The following is a 21,099-nucleotide window of genomic DNA, read 5'->3' as shown; positions in this document are numbered from 1 at the left end:
CCTCTGCCCGGGGGATGTTGATAGCGGCCCAGGGGGAAGGGGGCAGACTCACCTGGGGCTGAGGTAAGACCACCCCTCACACACACACTTGCGCTCAACGTACATGACACCCCCGCACACTTTGGACAGAGCACAAAGGCAGCTTCGGTAGGTGTAACATTGACTTTAATAACCAAAGGAGTTCATGCACGTGCCCTAGCCCCTAAAACTCATCTGTGCCCTGCACCCGTGCCAACTTACTCAGTGTCTAATTGTTTGGCCTTACGGGCCCTTTGACTACGTCTACGTGGTTCCCCAGACGGTACAGCAGAACTGGAGGTGGACTCCTGTGATTCCTGCCCTCTGACACTGGATCCCTTTGGCGGCCGTTTCCTGGGGCGTCCTGGCCTAGATGGGCCAGGCTGCGGCCCGGGCGACTGGGATGGCGAGCTGCCAGCCTGTCCTGCCCGTTGCCCACCCGATGCACCTGGGATGGAAGGGGGGGAGTCCGAGGTGTCGCGGTGTACCGGGACCTCCCCTACAGAGGGAGCCGGGACGGACCACACCACCTCCTCCTCCCTCGGGTGCCCGATGGCCCCCAGGCCTCTACATGGGTGGGGGATGCGAACGGACTGGCCATCCGACGCCCCCCCGACATCTGGCGCTGCCAGTCCTGGAGGCCCGTGCTGGTATCGACAGGGGTCTGCAGGTTTGCAGCCATGGAGCCCAGGGTGTTGGCAAACCCTGTCTGTGACAGTGCGACGCCGGCTCGCACATGGCCACTGGCGCCGATGCCCTCAGCGATGGCCTGCAGAGACTGGGCCATGGCCTGCTGAGACTGGGCCATGGCCTGCAGAGACTGGGCTATGGCGTTGAGCACCTCTGCCATCTGGCGCTGGCACTGGCTCATGGCCTCCTGTGAGAGGGCAGCCATTTCCTGGGCCACAGACGCCGCCTGCACGGAAGGCCCCAGGCCTCGCAAACCGTTCCCCATGTCTGACACCGTCGCACCCATTGCCTCCACCGCGGACGCCACCCGTGCGGTGTCAGCCTGGGTGGCACGCATGACCGGCACCACTCCCAGCTCCTGGACGCGGGTGGACTCCTCCACCTGCGACCACAGCCGCCGCAAGCCGCCCGTCACCCTCTTCGCTCGTCTCCGGGTCGGTGGTTGCATCGGATCTATGTGTGGGTGTGGTAACTGCAGGAACCCGGGATCCATCTGGGCGGCAGATGTTCGCTTGGGCTGGGCTGCCCTCCGACCGCCCGGTCCGTCTGATGCTCCTACCTCCACCTGCTGTACCGGGACGGCTGTGTTGTGCGCACCAGTGAGTGTACCAGAAGCTTCATCACTAAAGTGCCCAACCGTGGTGAGTGTTTCTGCGATGGTGGAGGGTGTTGGTGACAGCAGTGGCGTTGTGTCGTGCTCTTCGTCCCACTCTGAGTCCATGGCACTTTGGGGTGGGGGTTCGTCTCCACCCATCCACTCTGAGTCACTGTCCGGTATTTCGTCTTCCTGGGTAGTGCTGTCCCGGGTAGTGCTGTCCCGGGTAGTGGTGTCCTGGGTAGTGGTGTCCTGGGTAGTGGTGTCCTGGCTCGGATGTGACGGGGGCCTGTGGCTGCCTCCCTCATCGCTGGGTGGTCGCTCCCGCACGTGACGGGGGTGTCGTCTCCCTGTTGCTCCAGGTCTCTCCGTCTCCCGTGGTGTGCGAGGGGCATCCTGCGGGCATCGCATGCTGGAGGGTGCGGGTCTCTCCGTCTCCTGTGGTCTCCGAGGGGCATCCTACGGGCGTCGCATGCTGGAGGGTGCGGGTCTCTCCATCTCCCGTGGTCTCCGAGGGGCATCCTGCGTGCGTCGCATGCTGGAGGGTGCGGGTCTCTCCGTCTCCCGTGGTCTCCGAGGGGCATCCTGCGGGCGTCGCATGCTGGAGGGTCCGGGTCTCTCCGTCTCCTGTGGTCTCCGAGGGGCATCCTGCGGGCGGCCTGCATCTGCGGGGATGGGTGCCTGGACGTTTGGTCCTGCGATACACAATGAAGCATGCATGGTTAGACATCAGGCAGTGATCAGGTGATACGGGGGAGGGGGATATAGGGGAGGGGGGATATGGGGACGGGCTGTCGGTGGCTCACTCGCTAGTACGCCCCCGACCTCTGCATCAGCAACCTCCCGGTCCTCAGGTCCGCCAGCCAGTTCCAGGGCCCTTTCCTCGTGTACGGTCAGTGGCCTCTCATCAGCGGGCCCTCCTCCAGTCCTCACATGCTCCCTATTGTTGTGTGCGCGCTTCTCCTGTGGGGGGGGGGGCTGGTGGCAGGGGTAAACGGCAACACTGTTAGGCAGGTATATGAATGCACGCCATCGGTTGCGCGTGCATTGCAGAGGTTAAGGTTAGGGCTGGATTCACTTGGGGATATGGGGGATATGGGGGAGGGGGGATATGGGGGAGGGGGGATATGGGGGAGGGGGGATATGGGGGAGGGGGGATATGGGGGAGGGGGGATATGGGGGATATGGGGGAGGGGGAGATATGGGGGAGGGGGATATGGGGAGGGGGGATATGGGGGAGGGGGGGATATGGGGAGGGGGGGATATAGGGGATATGGGGGAGGGGAGATATGGGGGAGGGGGATATGGGGGAGGGGGGATATGGGGGAGGGGGGGATATGGGGAGGGGGTGATATGGAGGATATGGGGAGGGGGGATATGGGGGAGGGGGGATATGGGGAGGGGGGATATGGGGGAGGGGGGATATGGGGGAGGGGGGATATGGGGAGGGGGATATGGGGGATATGGGGGAGGGGGGATATGGGGGAGGAGGGATATGGGGGAGGGGGGATATGGGGGAGGGGGGATATGGGGGATATGGGGGAGATATGGGGGAGGGGGGATATGGGGAGGGGGGATATGGGGAGGGGGGATATGGGGGAGGGAGGGATATGGGGGGATATGGGGGAGGGGGGATATGGGGATATGGGGGAGGGGGGATATGGGGGAGGGGGATATGGGGGAGGGGGGGAAATTGGGGAATATGGGGGAGGGGGGGATATGGGGGAGGGGGATATGGGGGAGGGGGGATATGGGGGAGGGGGGGATATGGGGAGGCTCACCCTGCCTGCTCTGACGAGGTCGTTCACCTTCTTGTGGCACTGGGTGCCTGTCCATGGTGTCAGGGCCACAGCGCTGACGGCCTCTGCCACTTCCCTCCACAGACGCCGGCTGTGGCATGGGGCAACTATGCGGCCGTGCCCGGGATACAGGGCGTCCCTCCTCTGCTCCACCGCGTCCAGGAGCGCCTCCACATCGCGTGACTCGAACCTCGGGGCTGAGCGACGGCCAGCCATCCAGTCGGGTGTTGCGGTCGGGTGTTCCGGTCGGGTGGGGGGGAGCAGCGCGGCCTTATGAGCCGTCATGCCGTGCAGCGCGTATGACGCTGCATGGCATGAACCACTGCGCAAGCGCGGATCCCGTTACGTCGCTGCTAGCCCATTTCGGGCCGGAGACTATCGACCCATTTTTCCGACGTGACGCAAGTCGGATTTGCGCCGTTTTTTGCACCGATCGGCGGACTTTCCGCCGATAACGGAGAATTTCGCCCCACATTTCTGCGTGGCAAAACTTGGTTCCAACTCTATCTACAAGTTTGCTGACGATACGACCACAGTGGGCCGGATCTCGAATAACGATGAGTCCGAATACAGGAGGGAGATAGAGAACCTAGTGGAGTGGTGTAGCGACAACAATCTCTCCCTCAATGCCAGCAAAACTAAAGAGCTGGTAATTAACTTCAGGAAGCAAAGTACTGTACACACCCCTGTCAGCATCAACGGGGCCGAGGTGGAGATGGTTAGAAGTTTCAAATTCCTAGGGGTCCACATCTCCAAAAATCCTGGTCCACCCACGTCGACGCTACCACCAAGAAAGCACAACAGCGCCTATACTTCCTCAGGAAACTAAGGAAATTCGGCATGTCCACATTGACTCTTACCAACTTTTACAGATGCACCATAGAAAGCATCCTATCGGGCTGCATCACAGCCTGGTATGCAACTGCTCGGCCCAGGACCGCAAGAAACTTCAGAGAGTCGTGAACACCGCCCAGTCCATCACACAAACCTGCCTCCCATCTATTGACTCTATCTCCACCTCCCACTGCCTGGGGAAAGCGGGCAGTATAATCAAAGATCCCTCCCACCCGGCTTACTCACTCTTCCAACTTCTTCCATCGGGCAGGAGATACAGAAGTCTGAGAACACGCACGAACAGACTCAAAACAGCTTCTTTCCCACTGTCACCAGACTCCTAAATGACCCTCTTATGGACTGACTTCATTAACACTACACCCTGTATGCTTCATCCGATGCCAGTGCTTATGTAGTTACATTGTATATGTTGTGTTGCCCTATTATGTATTTTCTTTTATTTCCTTTTCTTCTCATGTACTTAATGATCTGTTGAGCTGCTCACAGAAAAATACTTTTCACTGTACCTCGGTACACGTGACAATAAAAAAATCCAATCCAATCCAATATAAAAGCTCAACAGATCTGATCGGGTGACTCAAATGGAGGTTTATTTATAACCAAACAAAAAGACCATAATGCAACATACAGCACATAGATCCCAACCGGTACCATTGATCATGCTGGTCCCAATCCGGGCCAGCTTTCTATGAGCCTCTGCCCATCAGCGGGGCAGCTCATATTCCAGACCCGAGTCTGGAAACAATTATCCTGTAATTGAAGTCTAGTAAAAGCTATTTCTCTTTAAAAGTGGATAGAAACCTTGCAGATCAAAGGATCTAAGGGGATTTAAAGTCTTGAGATGTGGTTTTGGCTTTCTTTGAAGTATTGGCTGCTGCTGCTTTCTACACCTCTGTCTGAGGCAGCAGGTGTAAGGGACAGGTGATTGAAAAACTGTGATTTCCATTGTTTCTGCTTAGATTGCTTCTTAGATTCCAGGCAGGAGTGACTGATGGGGGTGGGTCTCTGGTGGCGGTGTCTCTGATATGGGAGTCTCTGATATGGGGGTCATTGATCTAGGGGGGTTTCTGATATAGGGGGTCTGGGGTGGGGTGAACAAGATTTGCATTGCTGGATGAGGGGGGCCCTCTGATGCACTTTGGGAGCACCTATGTTACATACGTACCACCTTGGCACAGCACACTGCAAGGTCCACTGCATCAGGCCACTCTGGGACCAATCCATACCCACGTTAATCTCTACCCAAAGGGCTGGAGCATCATGGAGGTGTGGCGTATCCGGTGTCCAGCCCATTAATAGGATGCAAATGAGTTCAAATGATTCAGGAATATCAGAGTGGCACCTTACCACTCTGACAAATCAAAGGAGGCTCAATAAGTAATTGCGGAAATTAGCAAAATGTTTCTAAGGGAGAAAATGACCATGTTCGGCTCAATCTTCCTCTCAGTTGAACCTGTAAGGGATGTAATTGGCAGAAATGGGCAGAATATTCATCTGCTCCTCTCCAGTAGGAATTCTTAGCGGAACTTAAAACAGTGTGGAAACCCACAAACACCTGCTCCCAGCACTGGAACTTCACCCCCCTCCACCAACTAGAAATTTTATCCGTAGTATAATATCTCTGATGCTATCATGAGCTTGTGGGACTGATTCCAAACTGTTGTCTTATGTTGTAGAAATGCCAGCACAATTTCCTGCCTTTAGGAAAATTGCCAACTGGCATTTCTAAGCTGTTGCACTTGGTTTCACCTTTTTGCTCTTCAGCATACACAGAACAAAACATATAGGGAGCGTATTGCTTGTTGCTTATATTCATACAATAACTTTGAGCCCTGTTAGAAATCCACCTAACAGCAACCGGTACTTGCATTTCCTGAAGTTGCACAATATTTTACAGGCAGTTTCACAGACAGGTACAATACCTGTTATGCTTTATTGCATTGCAGGTAGGCAACCTTAGAAACACTTGACTATCAAACCCACAGATGTCATTATCTCAGAAAACTATATTAAACTATGGTCACGCTATGTTCATATAAACATAGTGAGGACATACGTGTGGATTTCTGATTTATTCCCTACCTCCGAGCATGCAGACAGATTGGGCAACCCTTAAGCTTGAGTACTTAAAAAAAAAAAAAATTTACATGATGCCGGCCTTGCTGGTTCGGCTAGAATTTATTGCCCACCTCTAGTTGTCCTTCAGAAGGTGGTGGTGAGCTGGCTTCTTGAACCGCTGCAGTCCCTGAGGTGTAGGTGCGCCCACAGTGCTGTTAGGGAGGGAATTCCAGGATTTTGACTTAGAAACAGTGAAGGAAGTGTTCTCAGGTATTTGCTGCACTTGTCCTTCTAGATGGTAGTGGCGGTGGGTTTGGAAAGTGCTGCCTAAGGAACCTTGGCGAATTCCTGCAGTGCATCTTGTAGATGGTATAGACGGCTGTCACTGTTTGTTGGTGGTCAAGGGATTGAATGTTTATGGAAGGGGGAGCAATCAAGCAGGCTGCATTGTCTTGGATGGTATTGAGCTTCTTGAGTGTTGTTGGAGCTGCACTCATCCAGGCAAGTGGAGAGTATTCCATGACTTGTGCCTTGTAGATGGTGGACAGGCTTTGGAAGGCGAGGGGGTGTGGGGGATCAGTAGATAAGTTATTCACCGTACGATTCCTAGCCTTTAATCTGCTCTGGTAGCCACAGTATTTATATGGCAAGTCTAGTTCAGTTTCTGGTTAATGATACCCCCCTGGATGGATTTAGCGATGGTAATGCCATTGAATGTCAAGGGGTGATATCCTCTCTTATAGGAGATGGCCTTTGCCTGGCACATGTGTGGCGTACATGTTATTTGCCACTTGTAAGCTGAAGCTGGGATATTGTCCAGCATTTGGATGTGAACTGCTTGAGCAACTGAGGAGGAATGGTGCTGAACATTGTGCAGTCATCTGCAAACTGCAGACATCCCACCTCTGATCTGATGATGGAAGGAAGGTCAGTGATGAAGCAGCTGAAGATGGTTGGACCTAGGATTATTGGTTAGACCTAGGTTGGGCCTAAGTTATTGCTGAGTAAGTGCTGCTTGATAGCACTGTTGTTAACCCTCTCAGTCACTTTGCTGGTGTTGAGAGTAGACTGATGGGGTGATGATTGGCCTGGTTGGATTTGTCCTGCTTTTTCTGTAAAGGACATTCATGGGCAATTTTCTACATTGCAGGATAGCACAGGGCTAAATTGCTGGCTTTGAAAGCAGACAAAGGTAGACCAACAGCACGGTTCAATACCCGTACTAGCCTCCCAGAACAGGCGCTGGAATGTGGCGACTAGGGGCTTTTCACAGTAACTTCATTTGAAGCCTACTTGTGACAATAAGCGATTTTCATTTCAGTGTTGTAGTTGTATTGGAACAGCTTGGTCAGGAGTGCGGCACAAATCTTCAGTACTATTGCTGAAATATTGTCAGGGCCCATAGCCTTTGCATTGTCCAGTGTCTTCAGCTATTTCCTGATATCATGTGGAGCAAATTGAATTGGCTGAAGACTGGCATCTGTAATGCTGGGAACCTCCGGAGGAGACTGAGTTGGAACATACATTCGGCACATCAGGCTGAAGATTATTGCGAACGCTTCAGCTTTATCTTTTGCACAGATGTATTTGGCTCCTCCATCATTGAGGATGGGGATATTTGTGGAGGCTCCTCCTCCAGTGAGTTGTTTAAATGTCCATCACCATTCACGGCTGGATGTGGCAGCGCTGCAGAGCTTAGATATGATCCGTTGGTTGTGGGATCACTTAACTCTGTCTATCACTTGCAACTTCTGTTGTCAATTACTTACTGCTTATGCTACTTGGCATGCAAGTAGTCTCATTGTAGCTTCATCAGGCCTGCACCTCAATTTTCGGTATGCCTGGTGTTTGCTCTTGGCATGCCTTCCTGCACTCTTCATTGAACGGCTGTGTACATCCCCTGACTTGGTGGTAATAGTAGGAGGGGTGGGGGGATCTGCCAGTTCATGAGATTGCAGATTGTTGTTCAATACAAATCTGTTACTGCCGCTGACCCACAGCGCCTCATGGATGTCCAGCCTTGAGTTGCTAGATCTGTTCAAAGTCTATTCCATTTAGCATGGTGGTAATGCCACACAATACGATAGAGGGTATCCTCATTGTAAAGGCAGGACTTCAACTCCACAGGGACTGTGCGATGGTCACTCCTATCGATACTGTCATGGACAGATATATCTGCAGTGGGCAGGTTGGAGAGAATGATTGGCAAGTATGTCTTTCCCTCATCATGGCTCCCTCGCTATCTACCACAGTCCCAACTTAGCAACAATGTCCTTTGGGGTGCGACTGTGGTGGTATTTTAGGTGATGGACACCCAAAGTACATTCTCAGCCAGCCTCAGTTCTTCCTCCAAGTGGTGTTCAACATGAAGGAGTCCTGATTCATCAGCTGATGGTGGGCAGTACGTGGTAATCAGTAGGAGGTTTCCTTCTCCATGCTTGACCTGGTGCATGAGATTTCTTGGGATCCAGAGTCAATGTTGAGCACTCCCAGAGCAATTCCCTCCCAACTGTATACCACTATACCACCACCTCTGCTGGGTCTGTCTTGTCGATGAGACAGGACATACCCAGGAATGGTGATAGTAGCATCTGGGACATTATCTGCAAGCTACGTTTCAGTGCCTAGGTTAATGCTGGATGGTCTATCTGATTTCTTTCCTTTTTGGTGGTTGAAAGGACCATTTAAGAGTCAACCGCATTGTTGTGGGCTTGGAGTCAGATGGAGGCCAGACCAGGTAAGGATGGCAGATTTTCTTCCCTCAAGTGAACCAGTTAGATTTTTATGACAATAGTTTCATGGTGATCAGATCATTGGATTTTAATTCTAGATTTTTAAATTGCATTTTAATATCACCATTTGCCCCTCCGTCTGGGGGATTTGCTTGAACATAATTCAGCAACTCGTCCTCAAAGCAGGGCTGCATGTTAGAACCCAGTCTTTGGCAGGAGTACGAGTATGAATGCATGTCTTATTGCTCTTTGATATAGTGTTTTGAAGCTCTTGCTTGTTATAATATTGGTGTTGTTACACCATTGCTAACTGCAGGTACTCCAACATAATAGGCCACCGAGAATTCTGTTACTTGAAAATGAAGAAAAATGAAATGAAAATCGCTTATTGTCACAAGTAGGCTTCAAATGAAGTTACTGTGAAAAGCCCCTAGTCGCCACATCCCGGCACCTGTTCGGGGAGGCTAGTACAGGAATTGAACCATGCTGCTAGCCTGCCTTGGTCTGCTTTCAAAGCCAGCGATTTAGCCCTGTGCTAAACAGCCCCTGTTTAGTTTACTTGCTGTTTTGTTCAGCATGGTTGGGATTGCCTCTGAAGTATTTTTGACAGTCACCTTGAAAAACCATTAATTTACTGTGACATAATTTGAATAAAGTGGGCAGAGTTAACAAAAAGATTTTCAATTTCTTAAACGTATTTAAATGATCAGAAGAATGCTACTACATACGGGAGAAACTCGGGGACCAAGTGTTGAATTATTTTAAGTGACTATGTCTTGTGCTATAGATAGACTTAAAACAACACTGCAATGTTGGCTCAAGGGGTGGATTATAGGAGAAACATTAGTGAGTATTGTTGGGGTCGGGAGTTCCATGAAGGATACAAGCAAGTGGGTAAATAAAAATTAAGACTTCCTGAGTTATTGCAGAACTGCACAAAGTGAAGACCAACAGTGGAAAAATCATTACTCCCAATCCCTGGAGAAGACATCAGAGGAGATGAGCCTTGATTCAGTTTTCAATTTCAGTCTGCTTTTCTTAATTTTGCTCCCTCAGATAAAATGAGCATCAAAACATTAGCTGCATCGCTTCAAAATTTCCCAAGTTTCTTGTTGTTAATCTGGGTAACGGACTGAATATTCTTGGCAGTTTCATTATATTGTGCAATGGGGGCGTCCAGCAAACAAAACTGCGGCAATGTCTAGTAACGACTTCAAACAACAGCTCGCTAAATAAAACCAAAACACTGCAGATCCTGGGAATCTGAAATAAAAACATATCGGGGGGATTTACTGACCAACACCGCCACGTGTTTTTCGGCGGCAGAGGCAGCCTGCCAGCGGGATTTACCGAACCCGCCCTTGTCAACAGGATTTCCCGGGGACTGAACCCCTCAACGCCAGGAAACCAGTGCGCCGGCGTCGTGCCGGAATATCCTGGGCCGGATGCTCCGACCCTCTGCATTGGAATCGTGCCCAGCGCAGGGGTGGAGAATAGCTGCTCACGCCGGAAATCCGGTGCAATGGCGCTTCCACGATTCTCCGTGGACCTGCCAGTCCAGCGCGCACGCGGTCGACACGGCGCCGGTCAGGGCCCATTGGAAAAGGCCCCCATGGCGATTCTCCGCGGGCGACTGGCCAAACTTCTGCGGGCGTGGTTTACATGTGGGACCACCCGGCGGGAGCTGGGACATACGGCTGCGGTGGCGGCCTTGCTGGTGGCAGGGGGTATCTGACTCCGGGGGGGGCCTCAGCGGTGGCCAGGCCCGCGATCGGAGGCCACCGATTGGTGGGCTAGCGCGGTCTGGGAGGGACCTACGTTCCTTCGCACGGGCCCGATGTGTGGCTCCGCCATGTCGGCGGCGCCCGCGCCGAGGTGGGCCGCTGCTCGCATGCGTGGACCCGCTTGCTGCCGCTGTGCACATGCGCGGCCACGCGTTCTAGACTGCAGGGCCCCGCCGGCAGCCAGAGCTGAGGGACGCACGCTGGGGATCTGCTAGCCCCCTGGAAAACGGAGAATCACCCCGGTTGATCGAGGAAAAAGTCCGGAGTGATTCTCGTCCGTTTTCCGGCGGGCGTGGGGACTTAGTCCCTAGAAGAGAGAATCCTTCCCCCTGTCCATGTGAACTGCCGGTAGATTGCGCCCATAAAGTCCCAAAAATACTCAGCAGGCCTGGCAGCACAGGCTGGAAATCTGGCGCTGTGGGTCATAGTTTCAGGAGAAAGGGTTGGCCATTTTGGAATGAGATGGAGAATTTCTTTGTGGGGGGGTTGTGAATGTTTGGAATTTTCTACCCCGAGGGATGTCAGATGTTCAGTTAATGAAGATATTCAGGGTGGCTATCAATAGATTTTTAGGGACGAAAGAAATGAAGGAAAAATGGAGATGGTATAGAAGTTCAGCAATGATATTATTGAACAATGGAGAAGGCCTGAGGGACTGTATCCTGCTGCTGCTTCTAACATTCTTAATGAAGTATGTCCTTAGTGAAAAAAAGTAAAGTTACTATAGTCCCTGATGACCATAGGCTGCTTTCTCCTTTGAGGGAGAGAGCTGACTGGTGGTGATTTAACCTGAGGATGACCACACCTTAGGCGAGGGGCAGAGTTTGAGAAGGTGGGCCTTCATGAATAACCTCAAGACGGTACGGGAATTGAACTCCCTGCATTATGAACGGAGCTAAACCAGTTCCCTTAGTGGGAAGTCACTATCCAACAGAAGTAAGAATACAAATATTAATTTAATTGACTGATAAAGAGAAATCATGATGAGGCAGACTGTAAATCAATTATCTTAATGTGACGAATGAATGTCCCTTTCCTTATTTAATATTTTCTAAGGTGCATTTACATTTCAATGCATTTATTCCTTCAATCGTATACAGGCTGATCAGCCTGAATCCATGGATGGTTCGTTCTATGAATCGGTTGTCAGGTTTATGGGCATCTTTTCCAGGAAACCAAACACAAGGAGTTGGTTCAGACAGTAGGCACTGGACACATCAAGAAAAGTTTTTAAATATCTTTCAATAATAAGTTAAATCACATTACTTATAATCTTTTAAAACCAGTCGATGAAGAGCACTTGTCATTAATTCCATTTGCCCTTGCACATTGAAATCTCTACGGTTTTTCAATTGGCAGATTATGCAACGGTGCCCCACTCTGTGGGACATTTTGCAGCAGAGAAAGCAACTGTGTATCTCCATACCCAGTCAGATTGAAGGACTGTGAAATTAACAGCAACGTTTCAACAAGGAAGTGTAAATCACTATCGTGAATTCAACAAATCAGGCACAGAAAAACATTAAAGCGAGAGAAAGAAAGATTGGATGAAGAAAAGGAAAAGAAAACTTTTGAAAGAATAGACATTGGGCAGGATTCTCCACCGGCGTGATTCTCCGTTTTGTTGGCGCCTGGGGGTTTCCCGCGGCGTGGGGCTGCCCCATAATGGGAATCCCGTTTGACCGGCCGGTGTAATGGAGAATCCCACCGGCGGGTCGGGGCAGAAATGTGGCGCGGAGGGACGGAGAATCCAGCCCATTACCTTTTCAAAGCAAAGATTGCTGATCATGAATAACTTGGCAAAATATGAATTTTCCAAGAGCTTGTCTATAAGTATAATAGAACACTGAATTGTTTTGAGTCTGATGCACTGAGTAAAGAATTAGGATTAATAATCATACTCTGCTCTTAAAGTTCAAATAAGAGAGATGCAAATATAACCAATGGACTGTTTAGTGTCATAAAATGGTCAGCCTGGGTCACACATGTGGGAGAGTTATCTTGGAGCAAAGTTCATACAATCCATACAGTGCAGAAGGAGGCCGTTCGGCCTATCGAGTCTGCACCAGCCCTCCAAATGTGCACCCTACCTCGGCCCAATCCCTCACTCTAAACCCACGCAGTCACGGGGAGAATGTGAAAAATCCACAGGTCGGAATGTGGCACTGTAAGGCAGCAGTGCAAACCATTATGTCACTGTGCCACCCTATGGCAGTTTGTTGTTGAAAAATGAAATAAAACAACTGAACTTTGATCTGATAATTCGCGTTCCTGCCTTTAACATAAATGACAGTGATCCTTGGTCAGAGATGTTTGCATTTTCAAGGATTTTGGAAGGACAGTAAGATACTGTCAGATTTTGCACCTTTTCCAAGAAAGCCATGGATAATTAATATAAGATAACACATTAACAACAAGTTATAAATATTGTTGGGGGAGATAAATCAGTAATAATTGACTGAACTATATATTTGTGTGTCTGTATGATTTAAATAGGAATTCTTATTATTTTCACGGTTTTATTACTAGATCACTCACAAAGCACCTTATTTAAGAGGAGAGGCAGATACCCTGCTCACAACCCTCTGCTAATACTCTTACCAGCTGAGAGAACATGCAGAGGAGTGCTACAGGCTGACACTTCCTCTGATTTTCAAGTCATTTCCTATGAAAACATATTCAGGAAAAATAATGATGACATGAAAATATCAGGGAAATCCAACAAATTGGCATGTTCTCTGCTGGTTATTTATACTTTAAATACTATTGCAAAATGTAAGCTGTAAAGGTAGGGGCAGTTTGGTTATGTTGATAGAACTAGTGCTTTTGATATGTTGATAAGCCTAGCACACTTGTCATGTGAGAGTACCTTTAAGAAATGGGTGTTTATAAATGGGAGTGTATATAAATATCTGTAGTGAGAATACCTTTAAGAAATGGGTGTTTACTACTGCAGTGATGTCAGAGAGTGGGTGGAGCTGGGCTGTCTGTCAGCTTTTTACTTTTGTTTTTGAGCAGGCTGCAGGGTGTGTATTAGTTTTGTTTTCAGTGTTGGAGCTGAAGCCAGACATATCAGGTGTACTGTTGATCTGCTGCCATGAAAAGACTATCTCTTGATCATTTGGTGAATTCAGAATTATAAATGTTCTCAGTAGTGAAGTTAAGCCTGACGGTCTTTCTGGTTTGAAGGTTTTTTAAGTCTTAATGGGAAAAAAATGAGGTAATTATGGCGGTGGCTAAGCATTTAAAGTTACCTGAGATACAGTTTGACTCATTGGAAATGGCAAAAATTCAGATACAACTTGATCAAATGGAACACGAGAAAGAATTAAAGCAGCTTGAATATGAAAGAGAGGAAAAAGAAAGAGAGAGAGAGAGCGGAAAAAGAAAGAGAAAGAGATAGAGTGGGAAGAGAAAGAGAGAGAGAGAGAGGAAAAAGAAAATGAGAGAGAAGAAAGGAGAAAAGAATAGCCCTAGCAGAACAAAAAGAAAGAGAAAGGGAGATACAGATCAGGGAAAAGGATAAAGAGAGAGAAAAATGGCCATGAAACATGACAGTCAGTTAAAATTGGCAAACGTAAAGGGAAACATACAGTTGGATGATAGTGATGAGGATAGTGAGAAAGAGCATCAAAGTCGAAGGCTTGGTGGGGATCGATTTAAATATGTCCAAGCATTGCCAAGGTTTGACGAGAAGGAGGTAGAAGCCTTTTTCATTTCATTTGATGAGGTAGCTAAACAAATGAAATGGCCACAGGACATGTGAGTATTAATGATTCAAACAAAGCTGATAGATAGGGCTAGTGAAGTGTTTGCATCACTACCGGAGGAGGTATCTGGGACGTATGAGGAGGTGAAAAAAATCCATACGAGGTGCCTGAAGCTGACAGACAAATTTTAGAAATTTAAGGAAAGAATTTGGTCAAACATATATGGAGTTTGAAAGGATCAAACATTGTAATTTTGATAGGTGGATAAGGACTTTGAAAATAGACCAAACGTATGAAGCTCTCAGAGAAATTATACTTTTGGAGGAGTTTAAAAATTCAATTCCTGATGTAGTGAGAACTCATGTGGAAGAGCAGAGGGTTAAAACTGCGAGATTAGCAGCAAAAATGGCAGATGATTATGAATTAGTTTATAATTCAAAGCTTGGTTTCCGACATCAGTTTCAGCCTGTGAGGGATAGAAACTGGGGACATGAGAAATACTCAAGTGGTAAAGGTAAAGGTGATCTGATGGGAGATAATAAGGAGAGTGTACCTCAGATTAAAAAAGAAATCCAGGAGTGTGGAAAAGAAATTTCAAATGTTTTCACTGTAATAAACTAGGCCATGTGAAGTCATAGTGTTGGTCGCTGAAGAAAAGCACTGGGAAGGCTGATGTGGTAAAGCAGGATAAGACAGTGGGGTTTGTTAAGGTGGTAAAGGAAAGACCAAATGAAGCGAAGGAGGTGCAAAAGATTGTACAGCCTGATCAAGAGGTGATTGATAAGGAGGTGCCAGATCTCTTTCAAGAATTTATTTGTTTGGGTAAAATTTACTCATGTGCATCAGGAGGAGCAGGTAAAGAAGTCACAATTTTACGAGATACGGGAGCTAGTCAATCTTTAATGGTAAGAGATGAGGAGTTATGTAGTTTGGGAAGGTATGTTGCCAGAAAAGGTAATATGTAGAATTCAGGGTGAGAGGAGTTGTGTTCCATTATATAAGGTAAGGTTGGAAAGTCCAGTGAAGAGTGGTGAAGTGGTAGTAGGAGTAATAGAGAAACTATCTTGTCCAGGAATACGGTTTATCTTGGGTAATAATATAGCTGGATCGCAGGTGGGAGTGATGCCTACTGTGGTTGATAAGCCAGTGGAAAATCAGATAACTGAAGTGTTGAAGGAAGAATATCCTGGGATTTTTTCCGGATTGTGTAGTGACAAGCTCGCAAAGTCACAGGTTAAGACAAGAGGAGAAATCAAAGAGTGAAGATAAAGGTGAAGTGCAATTGTCAGAAACAATTTTTGATCAGGTGGTTGAAAAAGAACAAGAACAGGTGGAGGATGAGGCGGATATTTTTATTTCAGGAAAATTGGCGCAATTACAACAAAAAGATATAGAAATAATACGGAAGTAACAGAAAGCATATACGGAAGAGGAATCTGAGTGTACACCAGAGTGTTATTACCGTAAAAGTGATGTCTTGATGGGAAAATGGAGACCTTTCCATATGCAGGCGGATGAAAAGTGGGCAGAAGCTCATCAAGTAGTATTGCCGGTAGGGTATAGAAAGGAGGTGTTGCGAGTTGCACATGAGGTACCAGTGGGAGTTCATTTGGGGATAAGAAAAATTCAAGCTAAAATCCAGAAACATTTTTATTGGCCTGGACTACATAAAGATGTAGTTAAATTTTGTCAATCATGTCACACATGTCAATTGATCGGGAAACCTCAAGCAGTGATAAAACCAGCACCCTTAATACCCATTCCAGCATTTGGGGAACCTTTTACAAGGGTCCTAATTGATTGCGTAGGACCACTTCCTAAAACAAAAAGTGGGAATCAATATCTTTTGACTATAATGGATGAGTCTATTAGGTTTCCAGAGGCCATTCCAGTACGTAATATTACAGCTAAAAATATTGTGGAGGAGTTACTTACATTTTTTAGGATCAAATTTTACCTCAAGGTTATTCACAAAGTTATGGATAGCTTAGGAATAAAACAATTTAAACCAACTGCGTACCATCCAGAATCGCAGGGAGCGCTAGAAAGGTTGCATCAGACATTAAAGACAATGTTGAGGGCTTATTGTCAAGACTATCCAGAGGATTGGGATAAAGGAATTCCATTTGTACTGTTTGCAATTAGGGATGCTCCTAATGAGTCAACCAAATTCAATCCTTTTGAACTAATTTTTGGTCATGAGGTAAGAGGACCACTTAAATTCATTAAGGAAAAATTGGTGAGTGAGAAATCGGAAATTACATTATTGGATTACGTGTCAAATTTTAGGGAATGATTAAATAGAGCAGATGAATTGGCTAGACAACATTTGAAAGTTGCACAAAATGTGATGAAATGGGTAGCGGACAAGAAATCCCAAAGTTCGTAGTTTTGCCAGTGGAGATAAAGTTTTAGTGTTGTTACCAGTGGTCGGTGAGCCTTTAAAAACTAGGTTTTGTGGACCTTATCAGATTGAAAGGAAATTAAATGAGGTGAATTATGTGGTAAAAACACCAGATCGAAGGAAGACTCACCGAGTGTGTCATGTGAATATGCTTAAAAGGTACTTTGAAAGGGAAGGAGAGAAAAAGGAGGAGGTTTTAATGATTCTAACTCAAAGTGATGAACCAAATCCAGATGACTGTGAATTTGACATACCCCAAATTAAATTGGAAAACGAGGATGTTCTTAAAAATTGGGATAAATTGTTGAGTTACCTTCCAGAGGAAAAATGAACTGACCTGAAAGAGTTATTGATCTCACATGGGCAAGTTTGTGGAGATAAATTGGGAAGTACTAAAATGGCTATACATGATGTAGATGTGGGAAATGCTGTTCCAATCAAACAACATACATAAAGACTTAACCCTTTAAAATTGGCACAGGTTAACAAAGTGATTGAGAGTATGATTAAGGATGGCATTATTGAAATGGGTTGCAGCCAATGGAGCTCACCCATAGTGATGGTACCTAAACCAGATTTTATTTCCAAACTGGATTTACTTAAAGGTTACTGGCAGGTACCTTTATCCGAAAGGGCGGAGGAGATTTCAGCTTTTGTGACTCCAGATGGTATATACCAATTCAAAGTTATGCCATTTGGCATGAAAAATGCCCCAGCCACATTTCAATGGTTAACTGACAAAGTTGTTTCAGGATTACCCAATTGTGCGGTATACATCGACGATCTGGTAATTTTTAGCCAGACATGGACAGAACATTTGAAACATCTGATGAAGTTATTCGATCGACTTCAGGAGGCGGATTTGGTGATAAACCTAGCCAAAAGTGAATTTGGAAAGGCTCAAGTCACTTTCCTTGAGGAGTTTCCCATACCCTCAGGATGAAGGGAAATAATGCAATTTCTTGGCATTGAGTAGATTTGATCGAACATTTGAGCAAACGTTTTGTGACGCGATTGCTCCACTGATGGACTTGCTGAAGAAACGTCGAGAATTTCAGTGGACAGCGGACTTTCAACAGGCATTTGACTGCCTGATAACCAATGCTCCTGTGTTGGATAATTGCAAGGGACTCTGTGATCAAATTGAACTAAAGTATCTGACTTTAAAGAGAAATGCCGAGGCGTAGAGAAATGGACGGATCGTGCAAGGACCTTCTTGTTCAAAGAGACTGTCAATCAAGAAGGATTTCAGTTGGAGGAAGAAGAATGAAACAAAATGGACTATATTATTATACTTGTTTGCGTGTGTTGGTTTTTGAAACGAAAAAGTATATTTACTCTGTGCATTTCTTAAAGGATAGTAAAAACGTGAAAAATGAAACTATCTTGAAGTTGATGGGTTATTTATTTTTTCTTGGGGGGGAGGTGTCATGTGAGAGTACCTTTAAGAAATGGGTGTTTATAAATGGGTGTGTATATAAACATCTGTAGTGAGAGTACCTTTAAGAAATGGGTGTTTACTACTGCCATTTACTAGTGATGTCAGAGAGGGTGGAGCTGGGCTGTCTGTCAGATTTTCACTTTCGTTTTTGAGCAGGCTGCAGGGTGTGTTTTAGTTTTGTTTTCAGTGTTGGAGTTGAAGCCAGGCAGAGCAGGTGTACTGTTGATCTCGCTGCCATGAAAAGACTATCTCTTGATCATTAGGTGAAGTCAGAATTATAAATGTTCTCAGTAGTGAAGTTAAGCCTGATGTCTTTCTGTTTTGAAGGTTTTTTAAGTCTTATGGATGTTAAAAGGACAGCTTAATCATTACTTAGTGTTGTATTCTTTGGGGGTTTTATTTGAATTGATGGTTGCTAAGATGTTCACTGTATGTTTTAAAAAGGTTAACTTGAGTTCATAGAATAAACATTGTTTTGCTTTTAAAAAATACTTTTCCATTTCTGTTGTACCATACCTGTAGAATGGACCGTGTGCTCCCCATACCACAATCTATTAAAAGTTGTGGGTCAGGTGAACTCCTTGATAAATTTTGGGGTTCTCTAAATGCTGGCCCATAACACACTGCAAACAGATATTTACCTAAGGCAAGCTGGTAACAATGGGAACAGAACATAAAGGGTTTGAATAAGGGGTAAGATGCTCAAAGGAGGAGTCAAGTTGTGACCTTTACATTTACACTCAAAAAGGTAGACTCACAAAATTAAGGTAATTAAGTTTGACTTTTGAAGACGCTAGTTCAGTTAAGGGATGATCAAAAGGGAAAAAACTATTAATCAGGAGATGATTAAAAATATGCAAGGGTAGCTGCTTTAGACCTGAGCCACAGCAGGAATAGTTACTAACTCCCAGCAAGCAGAGTCTGTGAAGAAAACTTGTCTTGAGAAGCAAGATGTTTGTTTTACCTCAGAAGCAAGCCCCAAAGTGATATAATTGCCTTGTGCGGTAACGGTTACTGGACTTTTATTCTGTTTTTTAAAAATCCATAAGATATTGTAGAATGTTCAGGGAGAATTAGCTCTGAAGACAGTGAAATAAAGCTGTTTGAATGGAGTAAAGTTGCTGTGTATTGCCATTGTCTTAGAAATGTTTTTAGTGAAGTTTGTTTACATATTATACACTATACAAGCTGTAAGAGTAACTGTGCCAATTACAATGTACATATCAATTTCCTTTGTGTTGGTCCCTCTTCTCCTCCCCCTCCCTTGGTTTCCCCCCCCCCCCCCCCCCTTCACATGCTGTTTCAGGGTCATTTCCTCGGCCCTTCACTAAACAATGAGTAGTTATTTGTTATTTACAAGTGGGTGGTGCCCCCCTCTCCCCCTTTTGTTGTTGGGCCTTCGCCCTTTTTCTCCCCCTCTCCCGGTCTTGATTTTAGCCTTCACTTGGGGGTTCCTTTTCCTGTGTTCTTGTTCTAGGTTCTTAGGCCTCTGTGTCGTTTATTTTCCGGCCTCCCCCTCCTTTTCCCGGCAGCCTCCCCCCCTTTTCCCGTACTTCCATTTCCTGTCTGCTCCCTGTGGTCCTGTTGGCTCCCGTGTTTTCCCCACCTCCCCCACTCTATTGGCTGTTAGCTTCAAACAGCTTCTGGAACAACTTGGTGAATGGCTTCCATGCTTTGTGGAAGCCATCCTCTGACCATTGGATGGTGAGCTTACTCTTCTCCAGTTGGAGAAATTTCAATGGGTCTGACAGCCAGTCTGCAGCTGTGGGTGGTGCTGCTGATCACCAGCTGAGCAGGGCTCTATGGCGAGCGATTAGAGAAGCACAGGGCATCAGCCCTCTTCCCATGAATAGTTCTGGCTGGTCCGATATCCCAAAGACTGCCGCTTTTGGGCACGGCTCCACCCTCACCCCACAACCTTGGACATCGCCTTGAAGAAGGTGCTGCTCTCTTTGGTTGGCTCTTAATTTGGCTCTGTTTAATTACGTTTGCTCAAGAGTCGCCAGGTATCTTTCGACACCGCCACAAGGTTCAGAACCAAATACTGATCAATGACTCGATACACCAGTTAGTAAGTTCAAAAGCAATGCTCATTTATTTATACACAGTCAGATCTACTCATGCATAAACTCTACAAACTAAACTACCACTATTAGTAAAGCCTATACTTAGCTTCGGGTGCCCACTCAGTCAGAGGAACAATGACCGTTGCTCGGTTCTGAGGCTGCTGGGTTGAGCTGTTTACAGGGTAGCAACTAGGAGCGTCTATCTCGTAGCATGCATTGACTTGGAACTTACTTGGTCTGCTGTAGCTGCTAGGCTGGTCCCTCTCTTTGCTGAGAGCCAAAGCCAAAGGAGGGCGTTCTCCCTTGGGAAATATCTTTTATACTAAAAAGGGCTTTGCATGCTTTTGGGCGGGCCTTGAACTTGGCCTCAACTAATTGGATCTTTCCCAATCAGTCGTATCGATCTTCCTCCAATAGAGGGGTGGTTCCCTGATCACTGGGCGTGTCCTAGGTGACTGTTGGTCTGCTTTGTCTTAGCCTCTTCTGGCGCCGGGGAGTCTGCCTTCACATTGTGTATCAAAATGTTTCCCTTTTGTCCCCGGAGATGGCTCATTAGTATGTAGATTGTTTGGTAGTTTCTGTCCTGTCTGAGAGTTTAAGGTTCTAATCAACAGACAGAGCTTGCACCTGCTTGTTTCTTAGTATTGTCCAATTTTCCCTGCATTCATTGCGAGTGTCCATTTTGTAATCGGGACGTGGCCATCCCAGATGGCTACACTCCTTCCTTGTGATCCTCAACGCAAAGCGTGAAGGATCACACTACTATGTCGTCTTCATCCTCTGACCAACCGGGGCACCCATACTTACGCTCTACACTGTCCTATCCTATGCAACACAATTTTACCTAAACCATTTTAAATACATTCATTATCATAAAACTCTACGGGACGCTGTGACATTAATACATGCATTACAGAAAAATAAAAAAACTGGAACCTCTAAATATT

Source organism: Scyliorhinus torazame, chromosome 4 (genome assembly GCF_047496885.1).
Source record: "Scyliorhinus torazame isolate Kashiwa2021f chromosome 4, sScyTor2.1, whole genome shotgun sequence".
Taxonomy (NCBI): domain Eukaryota; kingdom Metazoa; phylum Chordata; class Chondrichthyes; order Carcharhiniformes; family Scyliorhinidae; genus Scyliorhinus; species Scyliorhinus torazame.
Note: the sequence above shows the minus strand (reverse complement) of the source record.